Source organism: Bos indicus, chromosome 9 (assembly GCF_029378745.1).
Source record: "Bos indicus isolate NIAB-ARS_2022 breed Sahiwal x Tharparkar chromosome 9, NIAB-ARS_B.indTharparkar_mat_pri_1.0, whole genome shotgun sequence".
In the NCBI taxonomy this organism is placed as follows: domain Eukaryota; kingdom Metazoa; phylum Chordata; class Mammalia; order Artiodactyla; family Bovidae; genus Bos; species Bos indicus.
In genome coordinates, this window is record NC_091768.1 from 68,267,017 (window position 1) to 68,292,134 (window position 25,118).

A 25,118-nucleotide genomic window follows, 5' to 3' on the forward strand; every position below is an offset into this window, starting at 1 on the left:
CTTGTGGCAGAATTTCACATGTCTAAGAAATTCAGTTAGATCAATATCTTGTGACTTTTTTAAATGCCCCGATGAATAGAAAACGGAGGGTGGGGGTGGGGGTGGGAGGAAGCACCTAGACAGACACTGTAAATTGAAATGATTGAACGACTTTGATGATGTTTAATTATTCTGTGGTCATCTTACCACAGATTATCTTTCTGAATTTACTTTCTGGCTTTCTTCACATATTATATAACTGGGAGGCAGCACACGTTTGAGAAACACACTGAACAGGGAAACCGAGATTCTTGGCTTTGCTACTAACTAACCCAAAGACTTGGGATAATTCCCTTAACTTTTCTAGTCCACTGTTACTTAGCTTGTCATGTAGTAACTTATGTTTATAACAAGCAAATACCACTAATTAATATAGATAGGAGCCAGGTTAGCCTATATGGTGATTAAGATATTTGACAATGATGCCTAATTATAGGTTCAAATCCTGGCTGTATACCACTTAATAACCATGTAACTTTGTATCCTCTCTGTATGTCAGTCTCCTCACTTATAAAACACAATTATAATAGAATCTACTTCTAAGAGTTCATGTGAGAATTCAATGATATTGTTCGAGTGCGTCATCTGACAAGCACCCACTAACTGTTAGCTGTCAATAGTGTATACTCATAGTTTGGTAGAAATTTATTACATAAGACCCTTTAATTCATCTAGTGTAGAAATTATTTGGACTAATGTTTTTATTGCATCTATTTGAGCACTATTTAGTCTAGCTTGGTATCTTTACTAGCAGTAATGATTTGTTTATGTCGTTAAATTTGCTTCATTTTCTGAATAATCTTTTTTACTTAGAACATCATTTTATCTTTGTCTTCTTGTTTCAAAGCTGCTTTCAGAAAAACACTGAAAAAATTGCTTACATTAACAATATAGCTATTCAATTAGCTTTTAAAATATGCTTCAAATTTCACAAGAGCCTAAAATTTGTAACTTAGTTTTGAAAAATTACTTTGATTCATATTATTTTGTTAATAATAGTTTCGACTACACACTCTACTACAGTGAAGTTTATCTTTATGTGACTACATTTGGGTCAGCCTGTAAGGGAGATTAGTTATCAGAAAAGAAGAGAAGCCTCATTACAGCATGATTCACCCCAAAAGGGTCCTTCAGTTATTCTCAGAGGGCACTTAGACTAAGAAGCAAGGCTTTTCACAAATGTAAAAAGAATATGTATTAGTATCCAAAAGTTAATGCCATATCTTACCTTGCTTCAGTTTTCATGTGATAAAAATCAAATTAAATAATAAGCTGCCAACGTAAATTCAGATAGGGCCCAGCAAAGGCTTTAATATTTTGATAGTGGAATAGTCTTCCATGTCAAGAGGAAATATGTTAAAACAATACAAGCCACTAATGAAGATAATAAGAGTTTACTAGGTATAGTACATTGCTGTAACTTTCTTTCTAAGTCTTAGAAGCAGATTAAAGACCAATTGGGAAAAAAGAAAACCATAGTATAAGCTGTTAAAAAACTCCATTATTTGAGTTGATGAAAGGGTGGCAACTAATAAAATAGACACAAAAGAAATCTGTTTTCTTTCTTTCCTTCTATCTGCCTATCTTCTATCATTATCTATCTATCTAATTATACTAGCAATTAAAAAGATAAATCTGTCACTCTCTCACATTTGTGATCCTTTAGTTTTTCTTGGATTTATATCAACAAGGTAAAGAAACAAAACCATTTCTGGAAAAAAAAAATCAATCCTCCTTACCCCCACTTGGTTAGTTAAGAATAGATTTTTCTTCAGAATACATTTTTGAAGTGAGTTACTGAAGTAGTTGTAATTTATGATTATTTGCCTCAACCTGCATGTAAAAAGGGGTGATTTTGTGTATTTTTGTCTCTCTTTTTATCATACCTAAGTAAACCTGGGGATTACTTTAAATTTCATATTTAAAACACACAATGCAGGGAAATCAGAGCAATAACTAAATTTGAACATCAAGCATTCTGATGAGGACAGCATCTCATCAATTTGAAGTGTTTTCTAAATATGCAAAGTGATTAAAAGATATAAGTTAAAGGAGCATTTCAATCCCAATTTTTTTTTTTTTGGCCAAAAAATACTTTATTGAGAATCAGGGATGCAGCCATAAGAGAGGGAAGCACACAGGACTGCAAACTAAAACCTAATAGCCAGCAAGGGCCCTTTGGGCCAGGAACACTGCTTCCTGGGGTCCTCACAGTCTCCCACCAACAGACTGGGCAGCCAGGGGAGGGGGCAGTGGCTCTAGTGTCCCACAGAGTGAGAGGATATATGATGCCTCATTATGAGTGACAGGGCAAGGAGGTAAAATGGAGCAGGGTCTATCACTGCCGAAGACCACCCCCTCCTCTCAGAGCCAATACCAGATGGAGGACTGAACCACTTAACAGCCTGTAATCAGTTGATGTCTTCTTGACGTTTATCTGTCTACCACTGTAGGTGAGCCTCTGCTGCTCTGGGGGAATTCCCTCTTTCTCCTTCACACGCTCTTTGATTTGTTCCACCTTGCCTGTGGGTTCAGTGTCAATCTCAATCTCCTTTCTGGTCAGCGTCTTCACTTTAATTAGCATCTTCCTCTCCATTTGGGGCTGCACACAGATAAATTGCTGCTTCTACCGCTGCTGTCGCCAATACATCTCTCAGTCCCAATTTTTGATAGTAAAGCATTTCTGAATTTCATGCAATAAAAGGACCTTACTTGTAACATTTTCTCATAAAACTTTATGTGATTCAAACCACCAAATAGATTTTATCCAAAGTAAATTTAAAAATAAATTGTGTTTGAAATTCATATATAACAGCTAAAGATGAAAAGGAATATATATATGACACTGGATCAAAGCAGTTAGTGAGTTATAAATGCCAAGTGTATTAGGTGTGGTGTAACAAAACAAAAGTAGAAAACATAATTTAGTTCTCAAGATAATTCATACATGTATAAATTCTGTGGTTCAAGCCAATATCTCACCAGTAGAAAGATGCACACATTATGGTGAAGGTGTTGCAAAATGCTCATTACGTGGGTTTCTTTGATGGACAAGCAATGTCTCCATGTCACTATATAGTCCAGTTCTAATCATTTCTGACTTTCCAAAAACCATGTTTTGGGACCATGCTATTTTACTGACTTGCAAAATTGTCTTGTTGTTCAGCCCGTTAGTCATGTCTGATTCTTTTGCCACCCCATGGACTGTAGCCCGACAGACTCCTCTGTCCATGGAATTTCCCAGGCAAGATTTGTGGAGTGGGTTGCCATTTTCTCCTCCAGGGGATGTTCCTGACCCAAGGATCAAACCCACATCTCCTGCATTGGAGGCAGATTCTTTACTGCTGAGCCATCGGATAAGTGAAGTAAGTGAAATCGCTCAGTCATATCTGACTCTTTGTGACCCCATAGACTGTAGCCTACCAGGCTTCTCAGTCCATGGGATTTTCTAGGCAAAAGTACTGGAGTGGGTTGCCATTTCCTTCTCCAGGGGACCTTCCCGACCCAGGGTTCCAACCTGGGTCTCCCACAAGGTAGGCAGACGCTTTACCTTTTGAGCCACCAGGGAAGCCCAGGAGCCATCGGATAAGTCCCCAGATTGTCTTAACTGGGTTTCATTGTTACCTTACTTCTTACTGAGAGACATTTCAAGAAATACTAGTATGAGCTGACATTTCTGAAAATGTTGCCTTCTTTATCTCCTACTGCCTCTTCAACTAGAAAAGTTCCCAGGGGAACTTTTTTCTTCTGTAAAGGAAATGAGATCTTTTTTTTTTTTTCTTCCTTTTTTTGCTTTGTCTTCCTGGAAGCTCAGAGCCAAAGTTGTTCTCAAAATATAACAGCTCTGTTGGATCTTAGAACCTACTTACATGTATTTTCCATTGTGTTCTCTTTTTTCCTCCCCTGGACCTGTTTTCACTTTAGAATGTAATGAATTCTTTGTAGAAAGGTCATGGCTGGAGAGCTAGCTAGCTAGCTAGATGTGATTGATAGATCTGAGGAACATGGTAGGAATCAGAGTTAGTTGAGGTTAATAAACAAAGTCTACTGGTATGAATCAGAGTTAGTTGAGGTTAATAAACAAAGTCTACTGGGAGAGAACAGGTTATTAAAAGTAATATTTTATGTCAATGGTAAAAGTGTATGTTTGTTCACTAGTGAAAATGCAGACAAATGAGAAAAACATAGAATTTCCACAATCCTACCAGCTAGGTGGATCAGATGGCAAAGAATCTGCTGCAATGCGGGGGACCCAGGTTTGATCCCTGGGTTGGGAAGGTCCCCTGGAGGAGGAAATGGCAACCCACTGCAGTATTCTTGCCTGGGGAATTCCATGGACAGAGGAGCCTGGTGGGCTACAGTCCATAGGGTTGCAAAGAGTCAGACACAACTGAGTGACTAACACTTTCATTTTTCACCAGCCAGAGATATGTGCTGTTAGTTTTTTCGTGTCATTCTCCTTAATACCTTGTCTCCATGAAGAATATGCATCGGATAGACCGCTTGGCCTCCCCTGTGGCCATCTGCAGAGCCGTCCTTTACTCAACACTCCTGAGGTACAGGTCCTGCCCTGGGAAGTTCCCATACACTATCATATCATTCTCGCACCTGGGCGAGGAGTACTACCCTCTGCCCACCAACCATGAGTGAGGAAACTGAGACACAGAGAGATTATGTAATTGTCCTAGAGCTAATAATATTTAAACTCTGGTTTCAGCCTAGGCGGACTGACTTGAAAGTATATGCCTTGCCCTGAGCTACCATTAGAACAAGTATTACATTTATTGAAAATCCTTCTAAGTTCAATGTACTTAAACCTCTTTCAATGTACCTGATTAACTGGAAGCTCAGTCTTTTCCTGAGATGAATCTCGTGACATTACCCTTCTGGAAACTTCTGGGAGGGTTGGGCATGATGCCTTGCTGCACATATTCAGAGCCCTTGCCTTCGACTCTGTACTTTCACATGCTAGGGGACACTATAACTTATTCATTGTGTCATTCACTACTGCACATCTTGATACTGTGTTGCTGGAAGTGTCCAGACTACTGATTCCACAATATCCACTTGGCTGACACTGATTTCCTCCAACCTGGGGAAATACATATGTATTACATATGACAGAAAAAGGCTAATAGCCTTCAAAAACAAAAAGCACTTGATAATCAATAAGAAAAAAACTCACTGGAGAAACCACAAAGGATAAAATGCATAAAAGGAAGTTCATAGAAGGAAAAATATTATCTGTTCAATAAACATATAGAAATGTGTCCAACCTAATTTTTAATTTTTAAAATGCAAGTACAAATAGAAACCAATCTCAGCTTCCTCCCTTCTCTGTTGATAAATTGGCAAGCCAGAGCATTTGGGTGTGAAGAAAATAAGCATTCTCATAACTGTTAATAAGAGAATGGTTGATAGCAATTTTTTCTGAGATAATTTGGCATTATTTATCAAATATTTAAAGAATTGGCCTTTTGATTTTGCAACATCACTGCCAAGCATTTATCCTGAGGCTATCTTGTGTGTTTATACAGAGATAGATGATAAATGTAATTTTTGGTAACTTTTTTATAATATAAAACTGAAAACAACCAAAGTACTTATAAATAGTAGATCAGATTTATAGATTTATTGGATCATGGTTGTTCATGAAATGAAATATCACTCAGTTATTAAGAAAGATGATGTCTATGTATACACTGGCGGTGGTTTAGTTGACTGATAAGTTATGTCCAACTCTTACGACTCCATGGACTGCAGCCTGCCAGGCTCCTCTGTCTATAGGATTGTCTAGGCAAGAATACTGGAGTGGGTTGCCATTTCCTTCTCCAGAGGATCTTCCCTACCCAGGGATCAAACCTGGGTCTCCTGCACTGAAGGCAGATTCTTTACTGACTGAGCTACCAGGGAATTCCATGTATATACTAAGATTTGTATATACTGTCTGTACATACCAAACAGAGGCTCAGCTGTTGATTTTGAAACCTCAGTGCAGACTCTGGAGCCATACCTTCATTCAAAACCTGGCTCCACCACTACAGCATGTATTTCAATCTCTTTGCGCCTCACTTTACTTGTCTGTTAAGTGGACATAAGAACAGTACCCATCTCATAGGTTTTTATGAGGATTAAAGGATTCAGTGTTTGCAAAGTGCTAGATGATGCCTTGACACATAGAAAGCATTACATAAATTTTTATGAAATAAAACAAATACTGATATGAAAAGTTAAAGTACATGGAGTATAAAGTAAAATGATTCAGAAGACTGTAATTCCATATATCTAAAAAAAAAAAAAAAAAAAAAAACAATAAGGGTGAGATCCATACTTGCATGAGAATACATTTCTGGAAGCCATCACAAGAAATGTTGCATTTACCCCTGGGATATGGAAAGGAGGTAGATGGTCTCAGAGCCCTTTCATCTTCACCCTTCTTACAGTTTGGAGTTCTTTTGTTTGCATTTCATCAGCAACAGCTCCTGGTTTTGACAGATTTTATGAAAGGCAGAAGACTGGTTTGCCCCAAACTCACAGAGGACTTCTGCCAGGTTGTGGTGGATTGAATGCCACAGGCCAAGCTCGCATAATCTCATCTCTGACTCAGCCAACATCTCAGTATTAACACACACACACACACACACATTCATGTACACTCACATGCATACTCACATATATGCATACATATACACATATGGTACAAAATTACAATCAAGTGGTAACACAAATTTTTGTCACTGTTTTTTTCAGCTAATGATTCTTTAGGAGTATTCTACCATTTCATTAAATTTTCTTTGGAAAATATCATTTTAACAAGTGCATGATGTTCTACCACGTACGCATCCCACATCCTTTCCTGGACTGTTTTATGGGACAAAACATCCCTAGTTGAACCGAGAATCAAGCAGGGTGTTGTGTGAGGAAGCCCTGCAGTGTTTCCACAGCCTCCCTTTTCATTTTTTACTGGCCTGTGACATTCCTTGCTCGTCATTATACAAATGGAGCCAAGCTAATTCACTTTAAGGCACAGATTACTGATATGGTGGGGGAAAAATAGATACTGATTTGGAAAAAAATATCTGTATTTTAACAGATAGCTAACCATTTATCTAAAGTGTAATTTCCAGTGGTAGATTTCCAGTCATTAGGAAGAAGAGTAAGGGAGGATTGAGCAGAATGGACAAAACAATGCGAGTTAACATTTGCCATTTAGGCTCAGGAAATGCTGGTTGAATTGAAACATTTGGAGGTTGGCATGGATAGGCCTTCAATTTATCTTCCTTGGATTGTTGCAAATCGCTGCAGCATACAAACCATAGGAAGTAAACGAGTCACAACAATAACAGGAAGTCACAGAGAGTTCTGGAATATAAAGCACTAGCTTTCCAATTTTGTCCACTCATGCTTTCTAGCTTTGTTATAACCTTGGGCAAGATTACTTGATTTCTCTGTGCTCACTTTTATCATCTACACAGTATGATCTACCCTCAAAGATACTGTGAGACATCAAGGCTCAACGTGCATCTTGATTTCAGGCTTTCCTCGCAGGGAAGGCTGAATGTCAGCGTAGACAACACAGAAAACCCTTGACAATAAATGTGAATTCAACACAAACCATCTAAGTGGGCAATTGATCTTAGCCTCACTTTGGTAATCAGTATATAAATTCATGGTTTAACTTAATTGAATGTCCAATGACTAATTCCTGACACTTTTTAAAACTTGGAGTCATCCTTTTCTAAAATTTTTATTTATTTATTTTGGCCATGCCACAAGACATGTGGGGTCTTAGTTCCCCGACCAGGGATCAAACCTATGTCCCCTGCTTTGGAAGTGCAGAGTCTTAACATCTTGACCACCAGGGAAGTTACCCACTCCCTTACACATTTATTGTCATCGAGAGGAGAAGCAGGAGGATAGAAATACTTCTAACATTTGGGAGCAAAATACGTTTGTTTGATTACCTCCTTTAATCCTCAGAGTGGCTGTTTTAAGGTAGATTCTTTACACAGAGAGAGATGAAAGCTTAGCACTTACCCAAATGCACATACTTCAGGAGTATAGCTGGAATTAAAATTTGAAAGCCTCTATTTGTGGCTCCACACTGCCTAGGTGATTTTCAGAGGTCTGTAGAGGCACATACAAATTAAGCATTACTATTATCATATTACTCAAAAGGTTATAAAACCAAAGTAGCATGAGTCACCAAAATGAGAGTGACTCACCAACATCTCTATTGTGAGAACTTTTTGTTCGGGAAATCTTTCCTCAACATGGAAGGGACTAATTTATGATGAAATGTTTCATAAAATAAAACCATGATATGTCAGTGACTACAACTGTATATACCAGCAAAAGCTGGATTTTTCTATACAGATGACTAAGCTTCTTAGGGGCCTATAAAGTATATTTGATATAGATGTTTACATACAGATAAATATAGTTATTACATTTGTAAGATAAAATTGTATATATATTTTTGTATGTGTAGACATGTACAAATATGTCTGTTTTTGTTTAGTTACTAAGTCGTGTCTAACTCTTGTGTGACCCTATGGACTGTACCCCGTCAGGCTCCTCTGTCCATGGAATTCTCCAGGCAAGAATACAGGAGTTGTCATTTCCTTCTCCAGAGGATCTTCCCAATTAGGGAATCAAACTCACATCTCCCACATTAGCAGGCAGAGTCTTTACCACTGAACCACCAGGAAAGCCCCACAAATACATATATGTATGTGTGTTTGTCTCTTAGTTGTGTCTGACTCTTTGCTACCCCATGTAGTGTATGTAGCCTGCTAGGCTCCTCTGTCCATGGAATTCTCCAGGCAAGAATACTGGAGAGGATTGCCATTCCCTTTTCCAGGGGATCTTCTAGATCCAGGGATCGAACCTGGGTTGCCCACATTGCAGGCAGATTCTTTACCATTTGAGCCACCAGGGAAGCCCACATATATGTGTATATATATGTATATATAAAGGGTATATGGTTTCACTTTTACTTTATACCTGATCTACTGATAGTTAACATTGAGTAAAACATTTGAAAATACACAAATTTAATTATTTTTCTTCCTCTTTGTAAAGTGAGCTGCACATGTTCCAGCTCCTTTCCCAGAGAATCATCTTAGCATTATGTCCATTCACATCATTTTGCCTTTCCCACTCATGGCATTCCCATGGAAACCAAGGAAGTGGATCTTATACACCTGTCTCCTCTTCCTTGTTGAATGTGGCCGGTTGTCTTCCCATCCATTCAACAATCATTTCTGAGTCCCTGCCTTTGTGCCCCTTGCTGTGCCAGGCCAAGCAGGGTGAAGGACTAAACTCACGTGCAGATGTAGGTCACTCTTTCTCCTCTCCAGAAATTCTCAGTTTAATGACATATAGACACTCTGGGGCCATGCTGAGGGTGCAGCTGAGAGAGCTCCGTGAGATGGGAAGCTGAAGAAGGGAAGTCCCCTCCTGAAGGTAGAGAGCCAGTGACTATTTTTTGAGAAAGTGTGAGAAAGCTGGTCAGGAAGTGTAGAGAAGACCTCAGAAGGATGTGTGCTTAAAGAGTTTCAAGCCACATGGTTTTATAACACTCTTCAGCTGATTTTGAAAGGAAAGAGATTAGAAAACAACCTCTATATTCAGGAAAAGAAGCCTTGAGGAATTTTTTTTTTTTTCCCACCTTGATATTGACACACCCGCCCCCATCACCTGTGCCATCAAAAAAGTCACCAAGCATAAATGGCTGATCCTGAGCCATGGCGCCAACACCCCCCCACACCCCCCCACCAAGTACGGACAGTCACAGCCTTTCTCCCCTAGTACATGCTACTTGTGAGGTGATGATTGGGGTCCTGCCTCATTCAAGTCAGACAGACGGGGAGTCAACTCAGCCTGTCGTTTAGTAGCATTGCGACCTTCACCAACTCGCTTGAATTTTTGAATTCTCGGTTTCCTTACAGGTATAATGGAGGTGTTAAAACCTGTCTTACAAAATTTTGAGGAAGGAATGCTGAAGATTGAATGAAAAAATATATCTAAAGCACCTAGCCTAGTACCTGGTATATTGCAAATATTTAAAACTATATTTAAAGTTGTTTTGATTCTATACATATATCATCTTCCTCCCTAGTCTAATCTTAATAACCATGATTTCTCATTTTATAGCCTTTTTTTTACAGCATTATCCCCGCTCCATTGCCTCCTGTTTAAAAGTGCCTCTTGACTCCTTCATGCTGTCCAGAGCCAATGTTCCTTGGCCTGATGCAGCCTTCACTGGGTCCCTCCCTTAAAGGACTATCTGTGTCCTTTGGGTTTGTCCCCTTCCTCCATCCTGGTACTAAAACCTACCCTTGATCATTTACATTCCTATTCTGGAATATTCTGTGGTTGTTAAAAAAGCACAATATATGTGATGTGACTATACTGAAAAAGATCTACTAATGAAAAAGGGAAATACAGCTCTGGATGTATGGTATGATCTCATTTTTGAGACAAAATCTACTTCTCTTGTTGTTTAAAATTTTTCAAGAAGCATGTACTTTTACCATTTTGTGTGTGTATATTTTTAAGGAAACTGGTATACGTTATAGGCATTGCAAAGACAGGTGAAATGGAAAATATAGGTTAAAATGAAGGGATGGTGGTAGGCAGTTCACTAAAGCTAGTGTTTTCCCAAGTGGCTGTGAAAGGCATGTTTGGCAGATATTAATGGCTTTCTTCGTAGAAACAGAGGTGGCTTAATCAAGTAAGTCTGAGAAGCACCAAGTTAGGTGAAGTCAACAGGTACATTTGCTTAACACAGGTTATCTCTATAGCTTTAAGGTGCTCCTGTTCCCTGTGAGTCTGAAAAGTGGAGGAAAAGGTGCTCGGACAACACCATCATTCTCTATGGAGCAAGCGCAACATTGCTAGTGGTTAAGAACCTGCCTGCCAATGCGGGAGATGTAAGAGATGTGGGTTCGATCCCTGGGTTGGGAAGATCCCCTGGAGGAGGGTATGGCAACCCGTGGAGAATTCCATGGACAGGGGAGCCTGGAGGACTGTGGTCCCTAGGGTCACACAGATTTGGACAAGACTGAAGCAACTAAGCATGCAAGCCTAGCATGGTTTTCCCACTTGAGGTAGGAGTCTCAGATTTTGAGAAATGCTGACCACAACTATTTCTCCCCTTAAATATCTCTACTTTTATCTTGTTCCCTTTTATTCACTTCCCATCTATATTCCACCAAGTGTTTGTATCAGACTGTTACCTTTAAGCTCAAAACTTTGTCCATTTAATAACTATAAAAAAAATCTCACATAACATCCCTACCATGATTCCAATTGACTGAACTATTTCTCTGTTACTAGATGTTTACTTGGCCTTCATTTTTTTCTCTGTAATAAATAAGACTGCAGTAAGCAAAATAAATAAATAAAATAAAACAAATAAAAACATCTCAATGACCACTTAACATATAAATAACTTCTACAATTAACCCCAAACAAAAATCATCCAGCTAAAAAAAATTGTCTCTTCAATTTGAGAGAAAATTTCCTTTGCTTAGGAAAGGAAATTTTGTTTTTAAAACAACTGCTTTTTAATTTGATCTTAAATTTGATACAACCGTCATTATTTTGACCACATGTTCAGAGACTGAGTTGATCTTCATCATCACTGGTTCTCAGTTTAAGGCCCATTAACACCATGGAGCCCTGTGAGGTCCTTTCATATTAGCTGAGTTATTCATCCCTTCACTCATTCCTTTTTATATCCATTTCCCAAATCCATGTCCTTTTCCAAGTTATTCTAATCTGCTTAAATTATTAGAATTAAATAGATTAGAATAAATATGTGCTATACAGTAGGATCTTGTTTGTCTATTTTATATATAGGAGTCTGTATCTACTAATCCCAAACTCCTAATTTATTCCTCCTCCATGCCCTTTCCCCTTTGGTAATCACAAATTTGTTTTCCATGTCTATGAGTCTGTTTCTGTTTTGCAAATAAGTTCATTTGTATCATATTCTAGATTCCACATATAAGTGGTATCATATGGTATTTATTTGTCTTTTTCTATCTGACTTTACTTAGTATGATAATCTCTAGGTCCATCCATGTTGCTGCAAATAACATTATTTCATTCTTTTTTTATTGCTAAGTAGTATTTCATTGTATATATATGCTACATCTTCTTTATCCATTCATTTGTCAGTGGACATTTAGGTTGCTTCCATATTTTGACTCAGAGAAGGCAATGGCACCCCACTCCAGTACTCTTGCCTGGAAAATCCCATGGGCAGAGGAGCCTGGTAGGCTGTTGGCCATGGGGTTGCTAAGAGTCGGACACGACTGAGTGACTCCGCTTTCACTTTTCACTTTCATGCATTGGAGAAGGAAATGGCAACCCACTCCAGTGTTCTTGCCTGGGGTGTCCCAGGGACGGCGGAGCCTGGTGGGCTGCCGTCTATGGGATTGCACAGAGTTGGACATGACTGAAGGGACTTAGCAGCAGCAGCATATCTTGACTATTGTAAATAGCACTGCTATGAACATCGGGGCATATGTATCATTTTGAATTAGAGTTTTCTCCAGATATATGCCCAGGAGTGGTATTGCTGGATCACATGGTAACTCTATTTTTAGGTTTTTAAGGAACCTCCATGGTGGCTCAATGGTAAAGAATCCCACCAGCAATGTAGACACAGGAGATGCTGGTTTGATTCCTGTGTCGGGAAGATGCCCTGGAGGAGGACATGCCAACCCATTCCAGTATTCTTGCTGGAAAAATCCCATGGACAGAGGAGCCTGGCGGGCTATAGTCCACAGGGTCACAAAGAGTTGGACACGACTGAAGCTACTGAGCACACACACATACACAGCACAAGGAACCTCCATACTTTTTTTCATAGTGTGTGCTAAGTCCTTTCAGTCCTATCTGAGTCTATGTGACCCTATAGACTATAGCCCACCATGCTTATCTGACCATGGGATTCTTCAGGCAAGAATACTGGAGTGGATTGCCATGTCCTCTCCCAAGGGATCTTTCTGACCCAGAGATTGAACCCATGTTTCTATGACTCCTGCACTGGCATGTGGATTCTTTACCACTACCACCACTTGGGAAGCCCTTTTTTTCACAGTGGCTGCGCCAATTTACATGTCCACCAATAGTGTAGAAGGGTTCCCTTTTATCCACATCCTGTCCACCATTTCTTGTTTGTAAACTTTTTAATAATGGCCATTTTGACCAGTATGAGGTGATACTTCATTGTCATTTTGATTTGCATTTCTCTAATAATTAGCAGTGGCCACAGGACTGGAAAAGATCAGTTTTCATTCCGATCCCAAAGAAAGGCAATGCCAAAGAATGCTCAAACTACCACACAACTGCACTCATCTCACACGCTAGTAAAGGAATGCTCAAAATTCTCCAAGCCAGGCTTCAGCAATACGTGAACCGTGAATTTCCAGATGTTCAAGCTGGTTTTAGAAAAGGCAGAGGAACCAGAGATCAAATTGCCAACATCTGCTGGATCATCAAAAAAGCATGAGAATTCCAGAAAAAGACCTATTTCTGCTTTGCTGACTATGCCAAAGCCTTTGACTGTGTGGATCACAATAAACTGTGGAAAATCCTGAAAGAGATGGGAATACCAGACCACCTGACCTGTCTCTTGAGAAACCTGTATGCAAGTCAGGAAGCAATGGTTAGAACTGGACATGGAACAACAGACTGGTTCCACATAGGAAAAGGAGTATGTCAAGGCTGTATATTGTCACCCTACTTATTTAACTTCTATGCAGAGTACATCATGAGAAACGCTGGGCTGGATGAAGCACAAGCTGGAATCAAGATGGCCGGGAGAAATATCAATAACCTCAGATACGCAGATGACACCACCCTTAAGTCAGAAAGTGAAGAAGAACTAAAGAGCTTCTTGATGAAAGTGAAAGAAGAGAGTGAAAAAGTTGGCTTAAAGTTCAACATTCACAAAACTAAGATGATGGCATCCGGTCCCATCACTACATGGCAAATAGATGGGCAAACAGTGGCTGACTTTGTTTTTCTGGGCTCCAGAATCACTGCAGATGGTGATTGCAGCCATGAAATTAAAAGACGCTTACTCCTTGGAAGGAAAGTTATGAACAACCTACTCAGCATATTAAAAAGCAGAGACATTACTTTGTCAACAAAGGTCCACCTAGTCAAGGCTATGGTTTTTCCAGCGGTCATGTATAGATGTGAGAGTTGGACTATAAAGAAAGCTGAGCACCGAAGAATTGTTGCTTTTGAACTGCGGTGTTGGAGAAGACTCTTGAGAGTCCCTTGGACTGCAAGGAGATCTAACCAGTCCATCCTAAAGGAGATCAGTCCTGGGTATTCATTGGAAGGACTGATGTTGAAGCTGAAACTCCAATCTTTGGCCACCTGATGAGAAGAGCTGACTCATTTGAAAAGACCCTGATGCTGGGAAAGATTGAGGGCAAGAGGAGAAGGGGACAACAGAGGCTGAGATGGTTGGATGGCATCACCGATTCAATGGACATGAGTTTGGGTCAACTCTGGGAGTTGGTAATGGACAGGGAGGCCTGGTGTGCTGCAGTTCATGGGGTCGCAAAGATTCGGACACAACTGAGCAACTGAACTGAACTGAACTAAATAATTAGTAATGTTGAGCATCTTTTCATGTGCTTGTTGGCCATCTGGATGTCTTCTTTGGAGAAATGTCTATTTGGGTCTTCTGCCCATTTTTTGAGTGAGTTGTTTTCTCTTTGTTATTGAGTTATATGAGCTGTTTGTATATTTTGGAAATCCCTTGTCAGTCACATCATTTACAAATATTTTCTCCCAGTTTGTAGGTTTTCTTTTCATTTTGTTTATAATTTCCTTTGCTGTGCAGAAGCTAGAATAAGCATATACTTAAGTGTTGTCATATTGCTGGCTTGCATGGCAGCACTGACCTATATTTCTACCAGCATTGCACAAATTTTTCAGTAGCCAAATTCTAATTTTTGCTAGTTTGATTGATGTGAACTACTATCCTATTTTTATTTGCAATATTTTAGAATTTTCTTCTAAACTCACTGCCTCGTATTTTATAGTTTGACTCCATAATAACTGTTAATAAGATATTAAAAGTATAAACATGACCACCAGGAACAGTGCCTAAATCCTCAGAGTCACATAGGCCAAAGAGTGCTTGTGATAAATCAGTGAGTTTTGCAACTCTGTACGTATATTTTGCTAGGCAATATTGAAAGCAAAACAGAAAACCAGCACATCCAAAGAACATCTTAGTGTTATTTACTAAAAATTAAAATGTTCATTTTATCATTCTCTCCATTCTTCTTGTAACAGGAAATGACTTCTGAATACACTGCCTCATCTGTCATTGTCAAGGATTAAATATAAACCAAATTTGCAAGGTATTTTTTTTAAAGATTGCTAGAGCAGAATAATGTCATTGCCAACACTTTTAAACGTTTTATGACTTTGGGATCTTTCCTTAAAAAAACTAATTAAAATTGGTCATGAATATTAATGTTTGAATTGAAAACAACTGCCACTAGGTGGCAAACAATCTACACATAGAATTATACAAAAGAGAAAATTATAAGGACACTATCATATATGCATATATGACAGTGCAAAATATCTGGTTAATGCAATATCATCTGTGTATTACGGAATGTAAACCTAATGGTATTTATTTTGTCAAATGAAATTTTTTTTTTTTTTAACAATGAGAATAGCAGATGTTTGGCCTTAAAATCAAACATTTGTCATTACCGTGGAACTGGAATATGGACATATATTGTTATGTTCGATCTCATCTGTGCTTTCCAAGTAAGGTATCTCTCTATGATTGGAGATACATCGATGATAAAATACTGTAGCCCTGAGTGACCTTGAATTTGTCCTAGGGCTTCTTGTCTGGCTTCATGTATTCTATATGGTCATCAATTTTTATAGAATGTTGAATATAGGAGAAGAGTGCTGCTGGGATTTCATTTCTCCATTTGATTCATCCCTCTGGAAATAAGAAATATGATGTTATGGTGAAAAATGCAGACTCTGGTGCTAGACTGCCAGATTTGGATATTAACACAGTTACCTACAAGTTGTATAATTGTGATAGACTGCATTATTCTTCCCAAATAATAATTTCCCCTTCTTGTAAGCAGATAATACATTCCTCACACTATTGATCTTGGGCTTGATCATGTATGTGCCCTGGCCAGTGGTATGTGAGGAAACATGATGTATACTATATCTAGCAAGCAGCTTTAAGAGCTGTTGTATGTTTCCACCATTTCTCTTGATCTTTCTCTCTACCAAGAAAATGATGTGCCCTCAGTTAGAACTGGCTACTCTTTCAACCTGGGTCTGCGCTGAGAAGAACCATAAAAAGAGCTGAGGAAAATGGCAGGCAGCTACCAGAATATAACTTCAGTGAGAAATAAGTGTGTACTGTTTAAGCTACTGAAAATTTGAGGTTATTTGTTATTACAACAATACCTACTGAAAACTGATAATTACAATGACCTTGGGCCTCAGTCTCTTTACCTATAAAATGAAGCTGATAATTTTACCCTTCTCATAGGGCTTGGGGGATAAGTTAGTATAAAGAATATAGAACAGTATATTGTATCACATTGGTTAGATAGCATTATTAAAATAGTCTATATGTATGTACAAAAAGAGCTTTCATCTATTAAATGACTACTATAGTCTAGGTGATTTTACTTATGATTTTATTGAGTCATACAACAAATTTCTAAAGTATTGAGGTTCTTATTTCATACAGAGGAGACTAAGACTCAGAAAAACCTCCTACTTCAGTGATTCTCAAGTCATATGTGGCTAAGGACTTTTTATTCCCCCTGAAAAGTCATGGGCTAATACTTTGAGGAAATACAATAAAAATGAGTTCTTATACTCAGTAACAGAAAACCAAACAACCCAATCTAGAATGGGCAGAAGACCTAAATAGACATTTCTACAAATAGGCCTTTAGTATATTTTTAACTTCCATTTCCCTTAAATACTGATATGTGTGAGGTCTTATCTGCATTACCACTAAGAGTAATTTAAAGTGCAGACATGTTTGTAGCATTAAATGTTTTCAGCCTAGAATAATGGAGTAGATTTAAAGAATGTATTGACCATCTTTTTATTTCTGAGTCACAGAAATAAACACATACTGTAAGCTGTATTTGAGTTCAACTTTCTTGAAAAAACAGTTCCCTTGACCTTCCTGTCTGTTTCCTCCAGGAGCTGATACTCAGTATAAAGACAAGCAGAAACACTTTATCTTATTCATGAAAGAGTTTTCAGATGTTAAAAAGGTGAGGACTGTCTATAGCATCTAGTTTCAGTACCTGGAAAGCTTAACTTTCTCCAGGTGAAGCAGGGACCATGTCAGGAGGCATCCTTTAGTCCAGGAAATTCAGTTTTTGCTCATGGACTTTCTTAACCAATTTTGAAAATATTTCTATCCTTTCAAATATATATATTTATTTAGTCAGTAAGTTTTTATTTTCTTTTTAGCATCCTTTGTGGAGATACAATTGAATACAATAAACTGCATGTGCTTAAATTACCCATTTCTATAAGTTTCCCCATGTGCATATGCTGCTGCTGCTGCGTCACTTCAGTTGTGTCCGACGCTGTGCGACCCCATAGACGGCAGCCCACCAGGCTCCTCCGTCCCTGGGATTCTCCAGGCAAGAACACTGGAGTGGGTTGCAATTTCCTTCTCCAATGCATGAAACTGAAAAGTGAAAGTGAAGTCGCTCAGTCGTGTCCGACTCTTCACGACCCCATGGACTGCAGCCAACCAGGCTCCTCCGTCCATGGGATTTTCCAGGCAAGAGTACTGGAATGGGGTGCCATTGCCTTCTCCAATTTAGCATATCCTGCTAAAAAAACCGTAAACAGTATCAGAAGAGTGAATGTTTCCATCACCCCCAAACGTTTTCTCCTGCCTCTCTTTTTCTTCAATTTTCTTTTGCTTTATTTTTATTTTCATTTTTTTGTTGAGATAAAAATGACATCCAGCATTATAGTTTTGGATGTACAACATAATGATTCAATATTTTAGTATATGGTGAAATGATCATCACAGTAAGTCTAGTTAATATCCATGAACACACATTGTTATAATTTTTTTTTCTTGTGACAAGAACTTTTGAGATCTACTGTCTTAGCTACTTTCAAATATACAAGACAGTATTATTAACTATAATCACCATCCTGCACCTTATCTTTTCAAATATTTTAAAATTATTGTATTATATTGAACATCAAAAGTTTTTTAAAAGTTCAGAAAATAAGAGAACATTGGCCTTTTAAAATAAAATAGAACATTGGGAACACTGGCCTTTTAAACTAAAAGCTGTGTTGCTCTTTTAATTGGAATATTTTTTACCAAAGCAATTTTATCTACCCATATACAGTTTAAATATATAAACAAATTGTTCCTTAAATGTAAGAGATCTAATTTTTTTCCTTTTTATCTTCCAAGACATATTTGTAATTTCCTCATGAGAACTGTAATATATATATATATTTATGATGCATATTTATACTTAGGATCCTTTTATTGGTCTATAACACTTTATGTGTATCATTTGCATTTAAAAATTTAGTGAACAGAGACTCTAAGTATTAAAAATTCCATCTGGATTGAGTTATCATTCTCATTTTTAGTGTTCAAATGATCAAAATAATATTTATTATAAATATTGATAAAGGTCCATTAAACACTACACATTTCTCAGAAATACATCTTTTAATGAGATAAATGAGGTTATATCTGTATATGAATATTGAAAAAAAAGTGAAAGTGTTAGTTGCTCAGTCATGTCCAACTCTTTGTGACCCCATGGACTGTAGCTTGCCAGGCTCCTCTGTCCATGGGATTCTCCAGGCAAGAATACTGGAGTGGGTAGCCATTCACTTCTCCAGGGGATCTTCCTGACCCAGGGATTGAACCCGGGTCTCCCACATTGCAGGCAGATTCTTTACCATCTGAACCACCACGGAAGCCCCACATATGAATATTACTTATTACTAAAATGGAAAACTTACATTTTGGCTTCATCTTTGTAGATGTAAGCACTAAGAAACACAGTGCAGCTAAATAAGTAGCCAGAACTGGGAGGGAATTTGTTATAGCCCTGTTACTCAATTCTTTGAACTCCTGAGTTACATAACAAATACTGTATCCATAGTGATCAGTTAAAAAATTGCTTTTTAGTGATCTATTGATTAAGAACTTGTTAGATTCTCATTTAATTTTGATGAAAAAAAATTTTAAGGAAACTCCTACTTAGAAGGATTTGTTAACCAATCACCTGAGTTATTCACTTTTTCACCACTATTTGAAATTGTCCTCTCCTTTTCTGCTGGTGAAATTTTTCAACCAAGAAAAATACAACAGAGCAAAGTTCAATTCAGGAAAGGTGGAATCCTTTACTTTTCTTTCATAGAGTGTGAGAAGGGAATTATAAAAGGAGACATGGAAAATAGGAAGTACAAAAGTCAGTTTTAACAGAGTTTGGGGGCAGCATACATGTGGAAGCTGAAGATCTGGAAACTGATTTCCTTAAAATCACAGTTCTATTCCTGGGCCTTGGAAAGCTTCCAGATACTCCCAGGTGTGCACAGACTCTAATTTGAAGATCAGTCCTCTGTTGTCAGCAGAGTAATTCTTTTCTGAGATAGATAGAGGAGACTTTGCTTTACAAGTTTATCAAAGTCCACTCTCCAGTCAATAGACCTAATAATATCATTATTTTACAAGTTGCTCTGTTGAGACAGAATGGACAACTCATTAGTTATTGTGTGTAAAAAGAAAGCTCTTGGCTAAATTAAGTAATATAAATGATTATGTTCTTGCCAAAGGACAAAACCATCTTTAGTTCTAAAATTACCTTTCCTGCTGTCCAATGTAGTCAGAACAAACTCTTCTCTAAACTCCAGGGATATTGAACTGCACCAGACTTGGTGGAAAGATATTGAGAAAGTCTTCTCTGAAACCCCAAGCTTGGCTGATTTCCCTTCCCCTGGTCATGCATATCTGTAGACCTTTATCAAACAGAAAGGTATTAAAATTATTTTCTTATCATCTGTCTTTCTCAAGAAACTTTGAAGTCCTGGAAGTAAAAGAATCATCTTGTATTCATCTTTAAACACCCTGTTTCCTGCATGATACTTGTTATGTAGAGTTGCTCAATAAATATGTATCAAAATGAACTGTCCTGAATGAGGGAGAAACAATTATATTTGTATGGTATGATGTGAGAGATAGAGAAACTTTTCTGATGTAAAACATTAGCTCTACCAATTATTCTTAATTCCTTTGATAAAAGCTTTTGCTTGTTCTGGAATCCTAATATTAAAAAAATGAAATGTGATTAAAATTAAGCTGCAAAAATAAGAATAGCAAGAACAGAAATTGTTCCCTGCCATGGGATCAGCCTCTGCAGTCTTACCACAGACAATACAGGAGCACAGCCCAGAGCAGAGCTTGCCAGGGAGAGAATGTTCCAGGAGGACAAGCAAAGAGCTTGATCCCTCCATGATCACCAGGGTCTGCTGTGGGATTTGGGGTTTGATCATAAACCTTGTGAGTAGCCATTAGAGACTATTAAGCAGAATGGTGACATGATCTGGTTTGGTTATTAAAAGATCACTCTGACAGACTTCTCTTCCATAATTACACCAACTCTCCCACAAAAAACAGTCAAAACATCTAGAAAAGAATATCTTTTAAGATCTATATAAAGCACTGAAAGGACAATAACTGAATCAGAAATTTCCAGACCAAAATCAAATTAGAAAAATGGGAACCCTGAGAAGTCATTCAATAAATTCCAAGTAGGAGAAATCAAAAGGAGCCCACAGTTAGATATAGCACAGTGAAGCTGCAGAACACCAAAGACAAAGAAAAAAATTTCTTAAATCAATCATAAAAATAACATTTGTTTTCTTGGGGCAGCCATAATGCATTGCCACAAACTAGGTGGATTAAAACAACAGAAATTTATTCCATCATAGTTCCAAAAGTTCTGGAGACCAGAATCTGAAATCAAGGTGTTGGTAGGGTTGATTCTTTTTTGAAGTACCAAGTGAGAATCTGTTTTGTGCTTCTCTTCTAGCTCCTGTGGGTAGCTAACAATTTGTGGCATTCCTTGGCATGTAGCTGCACCACTCCAATCTTTTATCTTTATCTTTATAAGTTGCTTCACATGGCATTTGCCTCTCTGTCTCTGTGTGTCCTCCCCTCTTCTTCTCAGGGCAAAAGTCATTAGATCTAGGGCCCACACCAAATATAGGCTGATTTTGTCTTGAGATTCTAAACTTATTAGTGCTACAAAGACCATCTTTCAATGTAAGGTCACATTCTGAGGTTCTGAATGAACATCAACCGTAAAGGAACACCATTAACCACAGTCAGTTCAGTTCAGTTCAGTCGCTCAGTCGTATCCGACTCTTTGCCACAGTATGGTTAGGTTATTTTAAAAAGAGAATAGTAGAATAATTTTCAATACTATTAACAGAAGCTAAAAAAATAGTGAAATTATATTTTAATATTTTTTATTTTAATATTTAAGAAATGTTAAATATATTTAATAATTCTGCTGTATTGACTATACCAAAGCCTTTCACTGTGTGGGTGACAACAAACTGGAAAATTCTTAAAGAGATGGGAATACCAGACCACCTTACCTGTCTCCTGGGAAACCTGTGTGCAGGTCAAGAAGCAACAGTTAGAACTGGACATGGAACAACAGACTGGTTCCAAATCGGGAAAGGAGTGCGTCAAGGCTGTATATTGTAACCCTGCTTATTTAACTTGTTGGAGAAGACTCTTGAGAATCCCTTGGACTGCAAGGAGATCCAATCAGTCCATCCTAAAGGCATTCAGTCCTGAATATTCATTGGAAGGAGTGATGCTGAAGCTAAAACTCCAATACTTTGGCCACCTGATGTGAAGAACTGACTAATTTAAAAAGAGCCTGATGCCGGGAAAGATTGAAGGCAGAAGGAGAAGGGTATGACAGAGGATGAGATGGCTGGATGGCATCACCGATTCAATGGATATGAGTGTGAGCAAGCTCTGGGAGTTGGTGATGGACAGGGAAGCCTGGTGTGCTGCAGTCCATGGGGTTGCAAAGAGTCAGACACAACTGAGCGACTGAACTGAACTGATTTTTAATATGCTGAAAGTGACTTCCAAGTTAAATCCAGTGAGAATAGATTTTAAGAGCAAAGTCAGAATAAATTTGTTTTCAGACAATTGCAGTGCAAGCTTGCTACAAGTAGAAATTTGTTAAAGAAAATCCTAAAGAATTTATTTTACCTTTGCTCTTAAAATCTATTTTCATTGGACTTAAGTTGGAAGTCACTTTCTTTCATTATATTAGAAATATAATTTCACTAGTTTTCAGCTAAAGGATATACTTCAGCATAAGGATAGTAGGCCTAGGTACTGAAAAAAACGAAGAATACAGATAATGGTAAGTATGTGAGTAAATCTACAGGAGCACTGAAGGTATAGCTTGTAATGATAATGATAGTAGTGGAATTTTTTCAAGGTAAATGCAAAGAAAATGACAACTAAAAATATGTGAATCAAGATGGTGTAAACTGCATTCAAAATATTCTAGGAATCTTATATTTTCCATAAGGAAGGTAAAAGTAGTGATTACTTTTTTGCTGATTTTTTTGTTGTTGTCAGTCCATTGTGTCTGACTCTTTGTGACCCCATGGACTGCAGCACACCAGGTTTCGCTGTCCTTCACCATCTCCCGGAGCTTACCCAAACTCATGTCCAGTGACTTGGTGATGCCATCCAACCATCTCATCCTTTATTGTCCCCTTCTCCTCCTGCCCTCGGTCCTTCCCAGCATCGGGGTCTTTCCAACTGAGTCAGCTCTTTGCATCAGGTGGCCAAAGGATTCAGCTTCAGCATCAGTCCTTCCAGTGAATATTCAGGACTGATTGCCTTTAGGATGGACTGGTTGGATCTCCTTGTAGTTCAAGGGACTCTCAAGAGTCTTCTCCAACACCATAGTTCAAAAGCATCAATTCTTCAGTGGTCAGCCTTCTTTGTAGTCCAACTCTCACATCCATACATAACTACTGGAAAAACCATACTTTGAACTATATGGACCTTTGTTGGCAACGTAATGTCTCTGTTTTTTAATATGCTGTCTAGGTTGGTCATAGCTTTTCCTCCAAGGAGCAAGCATCTTTTAGTTTCATGGCTGCAGTTAAACTTTCTGGGGTAAGTACTGAACAAAAGGAAAAGAGTGACTAAATCTCAAGTTACAAAAGAGAGTACAAAGTGATTTAAATACATACTCGAACACAATCAATTTCAAGAAAACAGAGAAAAAGAAACAGAATATGTAAGACAAGTAGAAAGTACAAAATAAGTTGCTAAATTTGCACCATGTATATCTACAGTAATTATATTAAATGTAAGTAGACTAAATGGGCTGTTTAAATGACAGAGATTGTCAGAAAGAATAAAAAATGCAACTGTTTGATGTTTGTGAAAAAGAAATAACTCAAATATATGCATACAAAAGATTGAAAATGAATGGATGCAAAAAGAAATACCATGGAAGCACACTTATAATATACATTTTAAAGCAAAATATATATTAGAGAAAAGATCATTATTTCATATTTATTTAGAGGTTTCACTTATCAGGATGATATAATAATTTTATATTTGTCTTCACTAATAATAGTGCTTCAAATTCTACTATTCAAAAACAATAATTAAATGAAACAGAAAGAGAAATCAACAATTATACCCTAAGATTTTAACACACTTCTCTCAGCAACTGATAAAAAATACAAACATGATTATATAAGATTTGGAAAATAAGACCTTAGGTCTTATTTTCAATCAAAAAACTGGCCTAAGGAACAAATTCTACCATTGTTTAACACATTCTTTTCAAGAACAAATGAAATATTTTAAAAATTGGCCATATACATCGGCCATAAATGAATTTCAGTGCATTTCAAAGAACTGAAATAATTGAAAGTACATTTTCTAATCACATACAATTAAACTAAGAATAATTTTTTTAAAGTATCTGAAATATTCCCGTGCTTATAAATTAAGAAATATGCTTCAAACAAACCCATGGGTCACTTCTAATTAATTCTTACAGAATATGAAACAGTTCTTAGAAGACAATGTACAACACTAAATGTGTATACTAGAAAAATAGGGGCTGCAATTTAATGGATTAAGAATCTATTACAAGAAGATAGACAAAATTCAGAAAAATAAATTTAAAAGCAGCAGAAGAAAATAATAAAGATAAGATCAGAAATTAGTTAAATAGAAAACACAATAAAGAGGACAAACTCTGCCCAAAGTATAGTTTGCAGAAAGTTTGAACTGACAAAATTCTGTTATTACTGAATGTGAGTGCATGTGTGTGTGTAAGAAAAAGAGAGAGAGGAAACTAAATTATTACTGTTAGGAATGAAGAGGGAGATATTAGTAGATGCATTAAAAAGTTAATAAGAAAATATGAACAATGTTGTGCCGAAAAATTTGAAATTTAAGACCAATTCAAAGCAAAAAATGCATCTTATTAAATTGACTAGAGAAGAAGTAGAAAACTAAAATAGTTCTCTTGTATAGTTCTAATGAATTTGAATCACTAAAAACTTCCATATAAGAAAATCCCTGGATTTGTATGTCTCCAAATTTGAATTCTGTCATATATTTGCAAATGTCTCTATCTTCTTAAACTTTATTTTACCTATAAGAAGATTCCCCAAATCATTTCAGTAAGCTAATATAACCTTCATAGTAAAAGCAGACCAGCTTACTATCAGAAAGGAAAATTACAGGTCAATCCCACTCACAAATATAATTACAAAATCTTTAAAGATAATTACAAAGTCTTTAATATATATATATTTTTAAATGTCCTGAAAAACTAATAATAAAAGTGAAAATCACTTAATCCAATAGAGGGTATCTACCAAACCCTACAGCAAAAATTCCTAATCATGGAGGATTAATATCTTTCTCCTTAATATTGAGAATTTGATGA

General features: G+C 37.3%; 1 pseudogene; it reads right to left on the bottom strand.

Moving 5' to 3' along the window:
• Positions 1 to 2,377: 2,377 nt before the first annotated feature.
• Positions 2,378 to 2,623, bottom strand: LOC109563649 (ubiquitin-like protein NEDD8 pseudogene; annotated as a pseudogene).
• Positions 2,624 to 25,118: the final 22,495 nt, after the last annotated feature.